At 38.1% G+C, this 20,994-nt stretch overlaps 1 protein-coding gene across 3 annotated transcripts in view; it reads left to right on the top strand.

The window, feature by feature from the left end:
- The window catches only part of TAOK3 (TAO kinase 3), a 2,060,965-nt gene that overhangs the window by 1,899,928 nt on the left and 140,043 nt on the right, over positions 1-20,994 (top strand). The gene's annotated exons all lie outside the window — the stretch shown is intronic.

Here is a 20,994-nt window from a genome sequence, read left to right as displayed (position 1 = left end):
ACACAAAGCTGTGTAAGACTTATTCTGGATATACTGTGGATACATTCAAAGACAGCAGCATGAAAAAAATGACTTTGCAGAACCACCTTCAAAGTATACTTTCTGTTTTCTAATGATTGTTTTTCAGATGTTGTAGCTCCCTAATTTTATTTTGCAGTGAAAATTAAGTTTAAAGTATACAGTATTATATTTAAGGATTTATTGTGCTTAACAGGAAGTGAATGAATGTACATTTTAAAAAAAGCATCAGAATAAATAATGTGCATCAGAGTTTTTGCTATGTATATTAATGGTCGGTATGGTATGTAGAATGCCATTATGTTTTAGTGTGTGTGTGTCATTATGCCTCAGTGGTTAAGGTGTCTAGCTTCAGAGTTCATTGTTCTTTCTTGGCCTCTGGTTACTGTCTTTGTGGAATCTGCTTGTTGTCTCTCGATTTTCTACAGGTACTCTTCTTTCTTCCTGATTTCCAGTAACATAACGGGTTGATGGATAAACACACACACACACACACACACACACTTTCCATATATTACATAGTGTGTATGCTGTTCTGGGCTGGATGTGGCTGAAAAGAGTCTGCACCATATCAGTTCTCTTAGTTAACAAATTATTAAATTATATATGTATTTGAACAGAAACTTTTTACAAAATAAGGTCCTATGCGCTACATTTATTTATTACTTTCTTGTGTTCTATTATTAATTGAAAGTTAGAGTTAATACCTTTCGTTTTTGTTAATCTGAAAACTTGCATATATATATGTATTTTTATTTGTACTACTAAGTGGTCTTTAATACAGTTTTATCAAAACATGTCATATTTAAGAATAAATAGATCAGAACATTTATGTGCAGCTGAACTGAGAAAACATTAAATACAAAAGAGTCAGTAGAGGTGGAAAGCGTGGATTGCTCAGTCTTTGCTAATGGCAGTATTTAATGAGAAGAAAGTAGTGTTACAGGAGTTTGTGTAAATGTTAGAAGACTGAGTCCGTAAACTGTTGAATAGACAGCAGGCTCTCCATCTTGTCAAAAATTTGAATTTAAAACTGCATTTATAATTCCTTTTTCGGATTATGCCAGTCATCATAATGCAGTTAGGGTTTACATGACACTCTTGCTGTTTACCAGAATATACACAGCATTCTGATATTGCAGAGTACATTTGGACTTGAAAAGGATTCTTGGAACATCTGTCAAGAGTTCCAAGTCTGACAGTTAATCATACAGTACATTCATTAGACATGCTGTAAAACATGTTATACCTATGGAAAAGTAAAGTTTGAACTGTCTCCATGACTCTCAAACCGACATCTTTGTCTTTAAGATAAACAAATCTGTACACTCTTAGGAACATCTAGTTTGGTATTCCTCAAGAAGTATTTCCTTGCTGGCTATTTACTGAGTTAATATATTCCCAAATACAGTACTGTGAAATGTTCTTTGGAGAATGTTGAACCATTTTTTTAGTTAGGATACATAGAATATGTTGGCAAATTGCATGAAAAATGCTTACAAAAAGAAAATATTGATGGAATGATAGATTTGGCCTTTCAAGTGTGCCTATTTCAGAAAGCTTCTCCGTTTCTTTCCATCCTTTCTTTCCCGTCTCTCTCCATTGCATACTTTATCTTTTTAACAAGGAGCAATTTTTTTAAACAGCTTCATTTAATTATCACTTAAGATATAGGCAACCATACATTAACAGAAAATAAAATAAACCATATTAACATTTTTTCCATTTACATACATTTTGCATCTCATATCTTTTCTTTGTAATTGTCATCAGTTCAGCATTACATAAATTGCTGAATTCCTACTTTTCCTTCCTCATTCCTCCTTTGTCTAAGCATTATTTTTCATGTACTGTACACATAATGTTCATTTATTTCTATGTAATTTGCTCCTTCCCTTTACTAAAGATTCATGTTCCAGGTTTTTATCTCTTTTGAATATTCAATACTTCAAATACAGTTGGTTTACACTTTGATTTCCATTTTCTAGTAATTGCTTGTTGGCAGCCAACATACTTATGTGCTTCCATTGTTCTCTTGTAAATTGATTTTCCAGTCTGTCTTGTCTCAATGTTTTGTAATATTCTCTAATTGTTTCTTATAGTTATCATACAATATTTTATATCCCCTACTAATTGTCCCTTTTAAACAGCAGCTTCTGTTCTAGATTTGACTAGAAACCCAACCAAAATAGGTCTTTTACTTAAGATTCTCCTATCTTTTTCCCTTTGCCTATACTCTGATATAAATTCCTGGTAGGGAAGGCATTCTCTAGTCTGCAGTTTAAACATCGTCTTGGCCTCATTCCACTCCATTACCTTTTCCTCTCATGTTATTTTCTCCCAATATCTTGGTTACTTTGCCTGTTTTCTGCAGTAAATTCTAGCCTTTTCATGCCCTTTTTCTGTACTCGTACTTAGTCACCTCTATTGGAAAAATCTCCTTTCTCCATTCTCGTGTTGGCTTAGTTCTTAGAATACTTTTTGAAACTTTGAGTATAATATTCTGTGGGGCGGCTACGGTGGTGCAGCGGTTAGCATTGCTGCCTCACAGCAAGAGGTTCACTGATTCAATTTTTGGGTGGGGTGCCTTCTGTGTGGAGTCTGCATATTCTCCCTGTGGTCACGTGGGTTTCCTCCGGGTGCTCTGGTTTCCTCCCACATCCCAAAGACATGCAGTAGGTGGATTGGACACTCTAAATTGGTACTAGGTGTGCATGTGTGCACCTTCTGTGTAAGGTTGGGCGCCGGGCAGGCGACTCGACACTGTAAAGCTCCACTGCCAGTCATGAGCGGACAGATGATCTGCTCTGGCAACCCCTAACCGGGAAAAGCCGAAAGAAAAAGAAGATGATCAATATAATATTTTGTGTGGATGTTATCCTTTTGCATCCAAAATCTCTCGCACTGTTGAACCCCCCCCCCCCCACTGTTTTGATCATCAAACACTTCCATTTTGAATTATAGCTGTCTTCTTGTGTTATATATATGGGTTTATCTCACATAATCGAACATCCAAATTTTCGACTTTCATATGGTCGAACATTTGAATGTTTGAAAATATGAAATAAAATAAATAAAAACTGAACAGTGCTAGCATGGGGTCAAGCCCCCCCCCCACACCCCCCATGTGGGAGACTGCACCCCCACACCCCCCGCTATTTAAATATACCAACTCCAAGATCCCACTACATTGCAGTAAAGGGAAATCTTCCCGCTCCTTACTCTATGGAGATCCCCATTCAGACCGGCCAAACTTTTAATAGTTCGATTATATGGTCTTGACCATATGAAAATCGAGCTATTAAAAGTTCGACCACTTTATATATATCTATATATATATATATATATATATATATATATATATATATATATATATATATATATATCTATATATATATATATATATATATATATATATATATATATATATATATATATTATATAGATGAGCCTTAACTGTGTAGCTCTAAAATATCTCTTCAAATCAGGTAATTCTAAAACACCCTGTTCTATTGGAAGGACCAACTTATCCCATTTAGCTCTTGCCCTCTTCCACTCCCAGATAAATTCCCTCAACTCTTTGTAAGTTATTGTCCATATCTATTAACAAGAACTTCCAGTTTCTCAGTTTTTGTATTATTTTTTGTTTGTTCTCTTCCTACATACTCTTAACTGCCCTAACAGAAGCCTTTCAAATCCGTATTCCAAAATGCTTCATCTGAACATGTCCCCATAAATATAAGTATTGCTGAACCAATTTGTGTGTGGGTACAAATTATCTTCATTAATTTTATATCCTGAAAAGACTTGAAATTGTCTCTAAATGTACCACAACACTGAGATGTCCTTCTCTGGCTTTATAATGTACAAAATAATATCTGCATATAAAGAAAACTTTTCTTTATTACCCTGATGATATCCTTCTGTTTGAGTCCCCTTGTTTTCTTTGCCAGTGGCTCTAAATATAAAGCAAATAACAAAGAAGAAATAGGACAACGCTGATTGTTTTCACAACTTATCAGAGCGGAGCCCTCTAGCTTTAATTCCTGCCAACGATCCTTTATCTATACTCCTAATTTACCATTATTTTATCAGGGAATGCAAATGGTACCATTGCCCTACTTGTAAAATCCAAGTTACTTTGTCGAATGCTTTCTGTGCATCAAGATCACCAACAGCAGTGGCATTTTTTACACTGCGTCCCTCTGGATCATTCATATTTATCAGTTTTGGCAACATCTTTGCCATTCTTTTAGCTAGTGTAGACATAAACATAGTCATGGTTTAAAATCAAAATGGGTCTGTATGAATCTTGGTCTTATGGACCTTTACCATCCTTTGGTAATACTGCCAACACAGCTTTTTTCCAAGATGTTGATGCTTACCTTCCTTTTAAAATACTGTTAAACAAAATCTTCTAGATCTTTGTCAATTTCTTCCCTCCTAATTCCAAACTTCCACAGAAATACCATCTGTTCCTGGAAACTTTCCTGAAGATTGATTACACATCATGGTTTTTGTCTAATTCACCTCCTGTCTTAATTCTTAGTTGTTGATCCTCGTATGCCTCTAACCTTGACATAATTAAGTCTTCCATAAATATTTCTGTTTGCACTCTTTATTGATTTCCACATTTGTCTGCTTTATAGAGATTTTCATAACATTTTCAAAATATGTGTAAAACCTCTAAAGGATCTCTGATTATTTTTCTTTTTAAAGGCTCCCCAAGTTTGGCAACAGCTCTTTCTACTTTCTGCTAAGTCATTGTGCTAAAAGTTTTTGTGCTGTAGGGTATCATCAAAACATAGTTGTTTAACAGCAATCTTTCTAAACTCATACATATTATCCAGTTACTCCCATGTTTTCTTTTTAACGCTCTTCATTTACACCTATTCTTGTTCTTTGAGATTTCCCTTCTTCTGCAATACTTTGTCAGCCAAAGTAATTCCTATTACCTCTTAGCCATATCTTGTTTTATGTCTACCCTGCTTTCAAACTCCACTTTCTTTTGAAGATATTGCTATCTTCCTTAATAACTCCCAAATAATTTCCTCTACCCATTTCTTAAATTCCTCTCCTTTTACCAGGTGGGTGGAAAAGTGCTGGTGTCTCATTTTTTTACTTCATTACCCTGTGTTTCTGTTTTAGTTTTTGTTAGTGCATGATCTGAAATGGTTATTGGATTTATGATGAAGCTTTCAGTTAAATACACATATTCCTGATAAATATAATTTCTATCTAGTCTAGCCCAGTTATTGTACTTTGGGCATGATATGGAAATTCTGTCCAAGTTCCTACTACTGAATTCATATCTTTCCATGCTTTTAATTTTAATAAATTTCTTCTAAAATCTACCCTATTTTGCTGTTCTAGACCCCCTTGATATATTCTCACTATTGCAAATCAGATTCCAATCCCCATACATAAGTAATATTCCCTACTGAAAGCTGATTATTTCTCCCAATTTTTTAATCTTCTTAATAACCGGTTTTGGTGAAATATAAACACATGCCAGCACAATCTTTTTCCCTTGGCAATAGCCCCTTACTACCACAAATCTACCATCATTGTCTTTTTTCCCTCTTCTGTCACTATTAGAACCCCTTTTGCAATTAGTATAATTAGCCCCTTTTCCTTTGTCCATGATAGTCTAAATATCCATCCTGAAATCCTTTCATTGTCTAATTAACATGCTCATTTATTTCTAAATGTGTCTCTTGCAGCAATGCTGTTTGCAGTCTGCATTTCTTAATATAATTCAATACTCTTTCCTTTTTGTCTATATCTGTAAGGCCATTTACATTCCAAGATAATTTGCATAGCGTAACCATTATGATAAAAAGTTAATGTTGCCACCTATTATACATGACCGTTTTTTTGTGTGAATGTGCATGTCCAACCTTTGTGTTACAGTAACACAGTAATGTTTGGCAGGCTGATATTTTATACAGTTGTCACATTTCATCTCTATCTGAACCTATGTCACATTTTTTTCAAGATTGTTTTTTTAATGAAAACCCTCCGATCAGACAAAACAATTAAATACATTTTCAAAATACCTTAATCCCTTATTAACTTAGAGCAAACACACAAAACTATGCACAACTTCAAAAAGTGGAGTTTAACCATCCAGACAGGAAGAATTGCCCCAAATTAACAGCTGTGCTCACAGGCATTACCTAAGCTAAAACTAAGGTTACCAGTGCTTTATTTCTGTTTCCCACACAGATGTGAAAAACAGTTGTATGCTTTCAGAAAACATTAACTTTTTGCACTAAAAATGCTCTGGCTATCCTTTAAATAAAACTAAATTGCACACTATTGTATTAAATGCATTAACATATTAAGGCCACTACCCCTTATTCATGTCCCATAATTTCAGACATTATTTTTTACTGAACTGCTTGCCACTGTTCCTTTAAATTTTACATTTTCCTCTGCAACAAATACTCAGAACTCTGAAGATCAGTTGCTTGCACCCATAGACAACTTGTCAGCATGGAAAAGTACTCGGAATTAATCTTTGTAAATTTTACTCAGAACAGAATGTCCATCTGCCTTCAGCTGCAGACTTCTTGATTCCCACCCAATATTTTCTAATGAAAAAAAAAACAAAAGATGTAAAAAAGTTGTCATTTTTCATGGCTTTCTTCATTTGTTTGTAGTTTAAAGCCCACTTGCTTACAAAAACACTTGTTTATAGCTTACGCCAAGGGCATTAATCTAGACATTCACCATTGTAAAAATAAGAAAAAAAGTCTTAATTCTACATATAATGTAATCAGTGTACATTTACACCCTACGCTAGCATCCCAAAATCACACCATATTATATTAACTTGCTTTAGTCCAGCCTTTCTTCTCATTTTGTACTGTAAAGCCCATGTTTCTTGCAACAGAAAGTACTTATTTACTTTAATATCTTTAACATATACTCCCACTTTTAAAATGCAACTACAAACTACACAAAATTGTTTTACTACCTATAACATGCAGTGTATAGCCTGTAATGTTTTATACAAATACTAATAAGTACAAAATTGTTTTACTTAGATACTTTTTCCCCTTTTAGTGTCCTTCTAAGCATTTATAATATAAAGTGGGGTAAATGCTTTACAGTCCACCCACAGGTTTAACAAAGTCAATGAAAGTCCAGACATTTCAGACAGTTTTTCTTGCAAAGCCATGTTTTACAAATGTGATTGATACTTTATTGTCAACCATTTATTCAATAAATTCAGTAATGTGGTTTTCCTGTTCATCTCCATCTCCTATCAGTAGGGTCTGGTTCAAGTCGAGAGTTCTCCTGATTATTCTAGTCAACTCCTTTGCTTTATTTATGTCTGTAAAGTATTTTCCTTTGGAACATTTGAAAAGGTATCACTAGCAAAGTCTGTCTGAATTTTAGTGTCATTAGAATGAAAAGCAGACTCCCCATCTGCTTGTTGGCTCACTTTTTGTTAAACAGTTTTATTTCCTCCTTAGCTTGTTCTACATCAAAAGTGTCTGATTCTTCAGGAAGAAATACCTTGAATGCAGCTGCATATAGCAGCTTGAATCTCACACCAGCCTCTCAATGTTCCCTGATCGCTGGGAAACATTTGCTTCTGTTCTGTTTGGTGTATAGTGAATAATTATTTTCTACAAACTCTCTGCTATCTCCAATTTTTAATATTTTGCTGTTCTAACACAGTTTTGTCAAGATCAACACTTTCTGCTGGTATGATTGCATCTTTACTAATATAGATCTTTGCAACTTTCTGATGGATGGGTTTATTGCGTACGGCTGATGTGCCCTTCCAGTTAACAAATCGTGCTGTGGAGCACCAGTCCAGTTGCTTGTTTATGCTTTCATAAAATTAATATTGTCTTTTCCTTCTGATTTGTGTGGTATAGCAGACAATCTAAGGTTTCTCTGTGCACTGCCATCTAACTCTGCAATTTTTGAAACAGCTCTACTTTGAAAGCCTCAGACCTGGACAGATTTTTCTTCATTTCATCTGATGTTTGTATTTTTATCAATTCATATGAACAGCTAGTTAAAAATTCGTCTGTTTTTCCAGCCTTTTGTTATTTAAGTTGATATATTCCTTCAGTGTTTCATTTATTGTAATCACCTCTAAGTATATTTGATTTATTTTTTTCCTCTAAATTACTAGAAGCCATCTTTTGAACCAAAGCTGAAGCTTGAATTGTTTTTTTGCTGAACAGCTGCAAAATCCTTCACAGACAATATTTTTCTTCACTTTTTCAGGTAGATTTTCTTTTAGGCTTTCCATTTTTTTTTACTTGGTGTACAGGCAGTGTACTTACTAGCTAGTAACTGAATTTTACCCAAAAACAATTTCAATGGCAGTCCCTTTTCTGAATTTGTGTTTTCACACTGGGAGAGCTGAAGTTAAGCTGTTGATCAGTATGTAGCCATCTTGGAAGTCAATAAGGAACAGTTATCATTATTATTATTATTATTATTAATAATATTATTATTATTATTACAAAAGAAACAAACATTCAGTGTAATACAAACTGTGTAATCCTCATGCATGGTGCACTTAGGCTTTTTTTCACTGAATGCTTTTAAATCATAAAAAAGTGTTATACAGTATCAATAACTAAACATTTATCAGACAGTCAATGCTTACATGTGTTGCATTTCAAACTTAGTTTTCAGTTCACTCAATATTGTTAAACTCGAAAATGTTTTTTCATTTCTCCCAAACTATTCCCAGCATCATTTATCCATTGTCTGACCTACACTGTACCAATTGCTCTAACAGTGAGTTCCAGAACCCACCTTCCCCATTCTTGGAACAGAATTTCATTAAGTCCGTCTAGAATTATAACTCCTTCAAGTTGCTGTTTTTGTCCACTTCTTCCTCTCCTCTGCATTTAATTTTCAGCTGAGTGCCTCTTGGTTTCCCTGAAAATGTTGTGTCATCATATCATATCCCTGCATTCTCTTCTGTTGTATGCATTCAATCCATCCCAATCCCGTGATGCTTTTCTCTTTCTCTGCTTAGCTGTCTGTGGTGGTTACGGTAGTATAAATAACTAAACATTACCAATGCACTGTATAAGTAGTCATATTAGTATCACTGAAATCCTGTTCCTGAATAATGCAGCCCAGCATTTTGTTTGCTTCTGCCATATCACAGTGAATGATTTAGCCCCAGATGTGATGATGCCTGGATTTTGTCTATCCTTAGGCTACCCCTTTGAGTATGAATATTTTCTCTGGATTCTCTCCTCAAAACTGAATAACCTTGCACATTCTAAACTTAACTTCTACTGCAGCCGGTCTGTCCTGTCTGCAAGCCATGTAACATCTCACTGTGAGGTGGTCCCTCCTACGTGATGCACTCACATGGATATGATTATAAGTGGTCCCTCTTACTTGTAACACTCACAACTGACACTTCAGTTCCAGATCTAGAAAGACTTAATGTACTGCTTTTCCCTCACATGCTCATACGATTAGAGAATGAAAGACTGGTGGCATGATGTGCTACTAGTCATTTGCATACAGAGGAGCAAAGAATGTAAACCTAGAACAGTTAAGCCACTAGGGGAACCTGTCTAAACAGAAACACAAGAGTACTTAGTCCACAGCACTTTGATAAAACAAGTTGCCGGGAGTGAAGTATATAGCATATACTGTAACACAGAAATTTCTCACTGTAGTTTGGTATGCATGGTACATGGCCCTGAGACACACAGTATGAAGAATGTGTATTAAAATGTAATACTGCGGTGGTGGTGCTGCGGTAGCATTGTCGCCTCACAGCAAGACGTTGTGCCGTTCGATTCTCAGCTAGAGCGTCTTCTGTGTGGAGACATGCATGAATGGGCGTACCTTTGTTGAAGGTTGTGCATCAGGGCTGGCAAACTCGGCATGTAAAAAATCTGCTGCTAATCATTAGCGGACTGGAGTTCCGCTGTGGCGACCCCTAACTGGGAAAAGCCGAAAGACACAAACAAACATTACATCCTAATGGCTTGAACAGTGACTGTGAATGGAAGAGTGTTTTGGTGTGATGTGTCCTTAGGAATTTGATTTCCTTGTTTTATAATTAGTGTTTCAATCATTGGTGTTATCTTATTTGTTTATTTTTTGCATGTTTTAATTGTACATATAAAAATATTTCTTAGTGAATTATTCTTGTTGAAGGCATTAGCCAAGGCAGTAGATAATACATATGTTAGAATAAAGTCCATGAACCTACATGTCATTTTATTATTGTTAGTATTAATAGTTGTTTTTATGGCTACTGGTACTAATGCAAGTTCAACTAGGATGTTAGGATCCTCTGATGTTCTTCGTCTTCCATTGCTGCAGTCCTTACTATTGGGTATAGTCCGCATCCAGTCGGCCCGAATACCAGAGTATAAGGCTGACGTCGGTCAGGGCGCATTAGACTGACGTCAGTACGTCAGGGTACTAATGCGCATGACCGGCGTCATATCCTCAGTCTTTTTTGCCGCGAGATCCGATGCAGAAGCAGTTTTGCGAGTGCAGGTTGGCGTTCTGAAATATTTCCGAAACCGGAGTTTCAGACCGAATCAGAGTTGGCTAAGTACCCCGTTGGGGAACATTTTGGTTTTTTCTTGCCTCAGTATTTAACCGGATGTCAGAAAAAGTGAATAACTGTATTTCTTGTGGAAAACAAATTCCTCATAGGGATTACCATACATTGTGTATACCTTGTTTGGGGCCTGAGCACGACGTTGTTGGTTGCCGCTCTTGTGCTAAGTTTAACAAACGCACTATTAAGAGGAGGTTAGACTGTGCCAGATTAGTGTTTGGGAAGCGTTGCAATTATAAAATGCCGTCGGATGCTCCGACGCCCGCTTCATCCAAGAAGCGCAAGGACAAAACAGCGAAGCCTAGGGTTGATGAACCGGCAGTCCCGGACGTCGGTTCTTTAGATGGCTCAGTGGAGCCAGAGGTTTTGCCGGGAGTTTCTATAGAGTCTCAGGCAGAAACTTTACTGTTACAGGATGTGCCCTCTCAGGAGGCAGGCCAGGCTGAGGGGGCTTCTCAGGTAACTATTCTTCCCTCTCTTCCCAAAGTAGTTAGAGCCTCTCCTTCTGTTGCCAAAACTTCTTTTAGAGGTAGGCCAACTTCAGCTTCAGTAGGGGCTTCTCCTAGCTTTTCGGGTTCTGTACCTAAGAAACATATGCTTAAAATGGCAGAAGATTTGATTACTATGATTAGAGGTTCTATGGGCCCTCCTGATAAGAGGCCTAGAGTGGAACCAGAGTTTGACAGTTTTGAACAGGGTTCAGGGGCTTCTGAATCTTCTGCGGAAGATTTGCAGGAGTATCCTCATTATTCTGATTCTGATGTGGATGATGCCACTCCTTGGCTTCTCCTCCTGAGGATTTTTCATTTTCAGAGACTCTGCATTCCATGAGGGAGCACTTTAAATGGGAAGGCCAGGATTACTCTGATTCCAGGAAGAGGCTTAGGGAATTCTTGTTTTTACCCCAGCATAGGCCCTTAGCTATACCTCCTGTGTTGAATGTGGTGGAAGATGTTTTTGCAGAGGCTTCCCTGAACCCTGATTCTTTGCCTCCTGCTCCTGTTAAACCTGATAGGTACTATAGGGTGCCGAAGCTCATAAGTATTTGTTTAAGAGTCCTAGGGCGGACCCGAAACTGTTTCTCAAGGGCCTAAAGGTGTTAAGGCCTCTGTGGTTAAAAATCCTGTTCCCACTGGCGAAGAGGCAAGGGCGTTAGATAGGTGGGGTAAGAAAGTGTATACTTCTTCCACTCTAGCCATGAGAGCGTTGAATTGTCAGTTTCACATGCTGAAATATCAAAATTATCTCCTTTCACAATTGAAATCTAAGGTGGATGCTTTGGCGGAAGGTATTGATTGTAAAGACTTGCTGGATTTAGTTTATGTGTCTGAACAAGTGGGCAAGCATTCTTTGCAATGTGGTTTTGATGCTGTGCAGGCCTCCTCGAGGGTGGCTGCCACTAGTTCTGTTCTTCGCAGGCATGCCTGGTTGAGGGATCAAAATTTGGCTGAGCATGTTAAGACAAGGATTTTGGATGCTCCTTTACAGTCTGATGTGTTGTTTGGTTCACCTGTGGAAGCAGTTTTAAAGAAAATGGAGGACAAAGCTAAGTCTATGCAAACTGTTAAAGATTTTTGCAGGTACAGCCACGAAGTTTAGTAGAAATTGGCCTGCTAAGGGGTGGACATATCCTGCTTATGATTCCCAGTCTAGGGGTAGGTCTAGGCGTGGTAGGGGCAGGGCTCAAGGTTCTTTTAGGCCTAGAACAGGGAGTTCACCTGCTCAGACTTCTGGTGAGGGCAGGGGTCAGTCCTTTCGTAAACGGACCCAATGACCCGCCTTTTCAACTGCCAGTAGATTCTCGTCTGGCAGCTCCTTTGGAAGGACAACTGTCTCTTTTCAAAGAAAATTGGGATTTAATTACTCAAGACAGATGGGTGTTGGACATCATTCAACCAGTCCCTGCATCAGAAAGGGGCCTAGGATTTTATTCTCGCATGTTCCTAGTACCAGAGAAAGGGAACACGTGGAGACTGCTTTTGGATTTATCTCTCCTCAACACTTATCTGGACATTCCCAAGTTCAAGATGTTGACGTTACAACAGCTTTTACCCCTGCTGGGCAAAGATCACTGGATGGTAACTTTAGATCTCAAGGAAGCTTACCTTCATGTGCATATCAGGCTAAGTTACAGGAAGTATCTGCGGTTTCAAGCTGGAGATTCTCATTATCAGTTCTCTGCATTGCCCTTTGGCTTATCTACTGCGCCCAGAGTATTCACAAAGGTTCTGGCTCCAGTGATAGCTTACTTCGGTCTACAAGGACTTCAACTCTATCCTTATTTAGACGACTGCCTGATTCTGGCTCAAGAAAAGGAAGACCTTCTACAGCATCTGGAATATCTTATAGCAGTGCTAAGATGCCTAGGGTATTCTGTGAACGAAATAAAGTCCAGTCTAGTACCCTCTCAAGACATGTGCTTTCTGGGTGTGAGACTGAATACAGCAGCCCAGATGGCCTTTTTAACCCCGGACAAACAAAAGAGTCTGTCACTTTACTTCCATCAACTATCTCATCAGTCCGTGCTGACTGCAGAGACAGTCCTTCATGCATTAGGGTTCATGGCATCTTGTATTCTGGTGCTTCCCAATGCCAAACTGCATATGAGGAAGTTACAATGGTATCTCAAAAATGTATGGACACAGCACTGCCAGGATTTAGACACTGTCATTCAAATAATACCTTGCCTTCAAAGAGAATTTTTGTGGTGGGCTCAGGAATGTCACCTAAACAAGGGACTCTCTGTGACCCGGCCAGAGGCGAGTCAGATTTTACCGACAGATGCCTCAGACATTGCTTGGGGAGCTCATCTAAATGGAAAGTGGATACAAGACAAGTGGCCTGCCAGACTACAGCATCTACATATCAACATGAAGGAGATGTTAGCAGTCCGGTTCGCATTGCTGGCTTTCAAGGAATTACTTCTTCCAGGGCAGGTGTTGATTCTAACAGACAACACAACTGTCATGTGGTACTTCAACAAACAAGGGGGAGCACATTCTTATCCTCTATGCAGGCATGCAATGATTTTATGGGAGACTGCGCTACGCTTGCACCTAACTCTTCAGGCAAGGTTTCTGCCAGGAGCACAGAACTCCTTAGCAGATGTGTTAAGCAGACAAATCATGGATCCCCACAAGTGGAAACTGGATCTTCATGTATTTCAGAAATTGACAGTGTCATGGGGAACTCCAGACATAGATCTGTTCGCTTCTCCACTAAACCACCAGCTGCCACAGTTTTGCACAAAGGGGTTTCATTACACAGCTTGGAAAGTGGATGCTCTGTCTTTCAGTTGGACAAACCTTCATCTGTATGCCTTTCCACCTCTGCCTCTTCTTCCAAAGGTACTGTTAAAGGTCAGACAGGACAGGCCAAGGATGATTTTGATAGCTCCAGATTGGCCTCGGCAACACTGGTACCCTCTACTACGGAGTCTGGTAAAGAAGCCTCCATGGCCTTAACCTTTGATTCCTCATCTGTTATCCCAGCAGGACGGTCATCTGCTCAATGTCAAGCTTCACTCTCTTCATCTGGCAGCCTGGCATATTCTGTGTTGCAACACAGCAGGTCTCAACTTCCTCAACAAGTTTTAAATGTGATTATGGAAGCTAGAAGACCTAGTACAAGGAAAGTGTACGCAGCAAAATGGAAGAGATTTTTATTTTGGAGTAAAGCAAAGAATTTGGAGATTTCTGAGCCTAATTTGAGTATGGCTCTTCAATATCTTACTGAGTTACTGGACAAGGGTCTGTCCTTCTCTTCCATCAAGATTCATGCTGCAGCAATCTCAGCTCACTATGATTGTGACCCACCATTGTTTTCGCATCCTTTGTTCAAGCAGTTTCTTAGAGGGGCTAAGAATATAAGACCCCACGTAGAGCTCCTACTCCTGCTTGGGATCTCAATTTTGTGTTGGAAAAACTTACTCTACAACCTTTTGAGCCTGCTGCTACTGCTGAATTGAAATATTTGTCATGGAAGACTGCTTTTTTGTTGGCTATTACTTCTGCAAGAAGGGTGTCTGAGTTGCAGGCCCTTATGGCAGTCGAGCCCTTTTTGATTTTCCATAAGGATAGGGTATCATTACGTACTAATCCTTCCTTTATGCCTAAAGTGGTTTCTAGTGTGGCTTTAAACCAAACTATTCATTTGCCTACCTTTTATGCAGACCCCCAAATAAAGCGGAAAAGATTTTGCATACTTTAGATGTACACAGGCTATTGCGTTATTACTTAAGCAGGACTAAGGATTTTAGGCAGTCTCAGCAGTTGTTTGTTTCTTTTGCTTTGAGTTCGCAGGGCAAGCCTGTGTCAAAACAAACTATTTCTAGGTGGATTGGCTTTTGCATTGCATTTTGTTATTCCCATCATGGCAAGGAGGTTCCAGCTGGGATTAGGCCTCATTCCACTAGGGCTACTGCCACTTCAACAGCATTCCTACGGGGGGTGGCAACTAAGGATATTTTGGAAGCAGCTACTTGGAGTTCAGTGCATACTTTCTCTAAGCATTATCACCTTCCTATCTATTCTAAGTCTAGGGCTGGTTTTGCCACAGCTGTTTTGCAAGGCATGTTGTCAGCTCCTGCTTCTTTATGATTTGCCAGCCTCCCTTACCTCTGCTTTGGGATTCTACCCAATAGTAAGGACTGCAGCAATGGAAGGCGAAGAACATAGTACAGTTTTGTACCTACCATAAATGTAGATGTTCGCGGATTCCATTGCTGCAGTCCAATTTACCCTCCCTCCTTCCCTCTGTGTTTAGGGGTGGTTGTGTAGGTGATTTACCTGCTTATATTTTTGTATATATTGGTCATGTTTTGGTGCAGGTATTTTGGGCCTTGTCTTTTTAGGGTCTTCTGACATCTGGGGCAAGAAAAGACTGAGGATATGACGCCGGTCATGCGCATTAGTACCCTGACGTACTGACGTCAGTCTAATGCGCCCTGACCGACGTCAGCCTTATACTCTGGTATTCGGGCCGACTGGATGCGGACTATACCCAATAGTAAGGACTGCAGCAATGGAATCCTCGAACATCTACATTTATGGTAGGTACAAAACTGTACTTTCTGGATACTTCAGTGATATTTGGGAATTGGTCGACTCAGAAGTCTATGGATGAATGTGGTAGAAATACTATACCAAACACTAAGGACTCCATGGACAATTTTGTGGTGTCTCGTAATGAAAGGTACCAACAGCTTTTTTCTTCACTTTTGTTTTACATATCCAGAATATTGCCAGATAACATGCAGGAGTTAAAAAGTTGAACAAAATAATGAGACAAGAAACAATATTTTTCGAACGATTTGATATTAAAATATTTTTAGTTTTGGCGTAACACCTAGAAGGCTTAGTGTATGTAAAAGTCCATCCACACCATTTGATACTATGGATTTATAAGAAGTGGTGTTTCAGAAATGGCAGATAGTAGCAGCAGACAAGTTCACTGTAGAGTTGGTCCAAATTTCTATTGAAAGAGACATAAAAGAGGACTAATGGCAGAAATTAAGATTATCTCCTAGATGAAAGATTTAACGGACATTTTACAGATAGTATTACTAAGAATATTCATTCAAAAATAAATAAATTAAAATTGCAAAAAATGAAAAATAAACTTCCTTCAAGACTTATGTGAATATGCTAATAACACAGCATTTTAATGGAAGGTGCTAAAATCATGTGAGAATGGACAATATGGTCACATAAGTAAATGTGGTAAGTAATGCATCAAATCCAAGTAACAACCATAGGGCTAGTTCTACCAGCTTTACTTCCTCCTTTGAACAAACTCCTTTTCCAAATAAAGTGCTTATGACCGTGGACAATATGGATCACCGATAAAAGAAAATGGTGATGCATCAGGTAATTTTCAGACATACAACAATAGAAAGGAGCAGAAAAGACGGAACCAAGATTGTTTTTATCAAGAAGAACAAGAGTATAAAAAAAACATTTATGTAAGATGTGGCATAAGCTCAAATGGATATGACAAAAAACAACTGTATAAAAGACCAACCTGATGAACAGTATATGCGTGTAACATAAAAGTTGGAACTAGACATTTAGCAAAAAAGCAGTTATACATAAAAGGTGGTAATAATAACTATATAAGAAAATGATGCTTTCTATAATTTCTATCAATCTGAATGGTCTTACATATAAATATAAAAAAGAAAGAGTAGTAAACTATATTAGAAAATGTAGAGTGCAAATAGCTATGCTACAGGAGACACACCTGGAAAGATTTGAACATATGAATTTGATAAAGAAAGGTTTTCAGGATGGTTATTCAGCGGAACATCTGGGGAAAATGAAAAGAGAAGTACTTATATTAATTGCAAGAGGAGCTCCAATAGTGATAGAAGAGGGAAAAAAGATAATAATAAAGATATATAGTACTAAGGGGTTACTGTGAACGGTGGAGGATTACACTGGCATGCATTTACATTCCACCTAAAACTGCTCTCATGTAGCTTAAAATTCTGGGAAAAATAATCAACTTTCAGCAAGGAATATTACTTGTAAGTGGAGACTAGAATTTGGTTTGCAGCAGTGAAGATGTGTCTGGGGGCCTAGAGAATGTAACAAAGGAGGATAGATTTTTGAAGAATTTTATGAAAATGTTTTACATGGAAGATATGAATTCAGTACTCGGGCGTTCGGACAAAAACTGGGCTACGCTACATAAAATTTATATCTCACGGGAACATGAGCATTTAATTGAAGGTCTTGAAACACACCCAGTAACTATTTCAGATCATGCGCCAGTAATAATTAAAATAAAAATGCAAGTTAATGAAATAAAAATGAGACACTGGTCCTTTCCCATCTACTGGCTGAAAAGAGAGGAATTTAAGGAATGAGTTTTGGAATTAATTCAGGATCTACTAGAAAAGATAGAAATTTCTTCTGAAAATATAGCTAGGGAGTGGGATAAAATTAAAGTGGAGTTTAAACCTAGGGCGGAAATAAAGGAAAGGGAGATGTGGCTAAGAAGTAACAAGAATTATTCAGAGGGACTGACAAATGTTAAAGTATTGAAAAATGGGGGAATCTCTCAGACCCAGGGAAGGAGCAACTTGCAGAATGCTAAACAGAAGATAAGGGATTACCTCGATAATATGCACGAGTTTAGAAAGATTGCTGTTAAGCAATTGTTTTTATAATAATTCAGGAGCACAAAAACTTTTAGCACAATGACTCAAGCAACAGAAAGTGGAATGGGTTATCAGCAACATTAAGGAGCCCATAACAAGGAAGATAACAAGAGATCCTGTAGAAGTATTAGAAATATTTCAAAAATGTTATGAAAGTTTGTATAAAGCAGAGAAATATGGAAATTAAGAAAAGTTACAAATGAAAATGTTAATGGAAGAATTAAGTATGCCAAGGTTAGATGTATATGAGTTTCGATTGATAACAGTTAGGATAGGAGGAGAGGAGATAAAAATGGCTATGTATAACCAATCTACAGGAAAGTCCCCAGGAATACATGGTATTCCCGTGGAAGTTTGGAATCTAGGAGGGAAAAAACTGATAAGAATCTGGAAGGTTTTGTTTAACAGTATTATAAGAGGAGAAGTACCGGCATCCCGGAAAAAGGCAGTGGTAATGGTAATACCTAAAGAGGATAAAGATCCATCGGATCCAGCTTCATACAGGCCCATTTCAATACTAAGCCATGATTATAAAGTGTTTATAATGGCTAAACGAATGGCAAAAGTGATACCAAAAGTGATATATATGGATCAGTATGGTTTTGTGGAGGGGAGGCAGACATTTGACAATATTAACAGAACATTCATGATCTAGAGGGAAGCAGAATTTAAGAAAATACCACTGTTATTGGTGGGTCTTGATGCAGAGAAAGCATTTGACAGAGTACACTGGGACTTAATGAGTAGGGTAATGGAAGCATTTGCTTTCTCTGATACAATTATAAGGTTGATTAGAAGAATATATGAGGGATCAGAGGCGAAAATTAAACTGTGCGGGGTCCTCTCTCATAACTTCTGCTTGAGCAGAGGAACCAGGCAGGGTTGTCCACTTTCCCCTTTGTTGTTTGCATTATGTTTAGAACCATTGGCAAAGAAAATAAGGGACTCAGAAATTCAAGGATATAATTGGTATGGTAGTCAGGAAAAGCTATCTCTATTTGCAGATTATATTATTTTATACACAACAAAAACAGATAGGGACATTACAGTATTGTGGAACATTTTAAGATAATTTCAAATCTTTTCGGGGATACAAAATTAATGAAGCTAAAACAAAGGCAAATTATATACCCACATACAAACTGGTCCAACAATATGTATGGGGACATGATAAAACGAAGTATTTAGGAGTATCGATTAGAAATTATTCTGTTGTGGCAGCTAAGAATATGTGGGAAGTGACTAAATAGAATGTAATACAAACATTGAGAAACTAGGATATGGATACTAAGATGCAACCAATTAAAATGTTTTAGTCTCTTTAGTCTTGTACACAAGTCAGGCATATTTTTATCAACCAGAGGAGAAGCTGTGGATAGCAATTAAAAAGAGTTGAAGGATTTAATCTGGCCACCTTATCATGAAGGGATTCTCATCTAGATCAAGGGAGGTCATAGTCTCCCTATACTCATCACTCATCAGAGCAATGATTGAGTACAATGCCCCATTCGGAATGTATCTGACCCGACACTTGCAGCAGCTGGAGAGGCCACAAAAGTTCCTCACCAAAAGGATAAAGGGTCTCAAACATCTGTCCTATGCTGCCCGACTGAAAGAAATCCAGCTCTATTCAGTCGCTTACCGCTTGCTCAGAGGTGACCTTTGCCTAACATACAAGGCCATGTCAAACCCAGATTTGATGAATATGCTTCACCTCAAAAATCTAGATCCGTCAGAGCCACAAGGGCGTGAGACTTAAACCTCGACACGGCTATTAATAGGACGTGCTGGAGGGATAGATTCATCACCCAAAGACTCCCTATGCTGTGGAACAAAATCCCGGTATATGTGAGGCAGAGCACCTCGCTGGCCTTGTTCAAGAGAAATCTTGATCAATGGATGGGAGATCGCAGATATACCCCAGGGATTACCTCAGTGTCACTGCTCGACAGAGGCACAGCAAAATAATGGGTATAGTTCCCCATACTAAAGGGATGGCGTAAGCCACAAAACTATGGGCTAGGCTTGTAAATGCCCTCGGGCAGATAGCCTAGTATGAACCTATGAACCTATGAACCAAGGGTCAAGTGGGAGAAGTTGATTCTTCCAACAGAATAAGGTGGACTAGGATTACCCAGTTTGAGGGGGTATTTTAGAGCAATACAGTTAAGGCTGATACATAGCACAAGTAGAAAAGTATAATTCAAAGTGGAAAGGAATGATGATGATATGGGGGGGGCTCAAGAAATAAGGAGAGATTGGGATTTTGGATGCAGACTCTTAAGGAGAACAATAAAACTCATACAAAGGTATTATATTCATAAAATAGCAGGGAGTATTCTAAGAACTAAACCAGCACGAGAATGGAGAAAAGAGATTGTGGCGATAGGGATGACTGTGGTTAGGGATACGGATAATAGGCAAGAGGGGACTGGAATTTGTTGGAGAAAACTGGCAAAGGAACTAAGGTATTGGGAGGATATAACTAGAAAGGGAAAGGTAATAGAGTGGGATGAGGCCAAGAATTTATTTGGACTGCAGGTTAGAGATTGCCTTCCCTATCATGGATTGATATCATAGTATAGACAAAGAAAGAAATAGGGGGGTCCTAAATAAAAGACCAGCACTGGTAGAGTTTTTAATAGAATCTAGAACATAAGCTGCCATTAAAGTAGGAATAATTAATAAAGCAGATACAATATTGCATGATAATTATAAGAATCAATTAGAGGAGCTTAAAAAGTATTGGGAAGAGAGACTGGATAAACAATTCATAAAGAGATTATGAGGGTCTATATGTATATCTTCCAAATATGCAACAAAGTCTAGAAGATTTAGGATCTTTGCCTGGAAGTGTTTACATAGGTATTTTTTACCCCATGTAGACTCCAAAGAATTTTTCCTCAGGTGAATAGCAGAGGTGCCTGGGAACATATTTTTTTGGAGTGTAATGAGCTTGCAACTTTAGGGATTGCCTGCAAAACACTCTGTTGGAAATGCTGGGTGAGCAGATTGGATTGACTGGTGAGATTATTTTTTTGAGCTATGAAACAGAATCGGAATTGTCTAGACATAGTAAAGCCTTGCCGATCCTAATTATGGAGGCTGCCCAAAAAGCAATTATTAGTAAATGGAAATCAAAGTCTAGACCAACTTTACAAGAAGTAGTAAATATAGTAACTGAGATAAAACAACTGGAACTGGAATCTTTATAAGAGGGACGGGGCAAACT

The sequence above is a fragment of the Protopterus annectens genome, chromosome 4.part0, assembly GCF_019279795.1.
Source record: "Protopterus annectens isolate FY-2018-M chromosome 4.part0, PAN1.0, whole genome shotgun sequence".
Taxonomy (NCBI): Eukaryota; Metazoa; Chordata; order Ceratodontiformes; family Protopteridae; genus Protopterus; species Protopterus annectens.
Note: the sequence above shows the minus strand (reverse complement) of the source record. Positions and strands in the feature narration are given on the sequence as shown.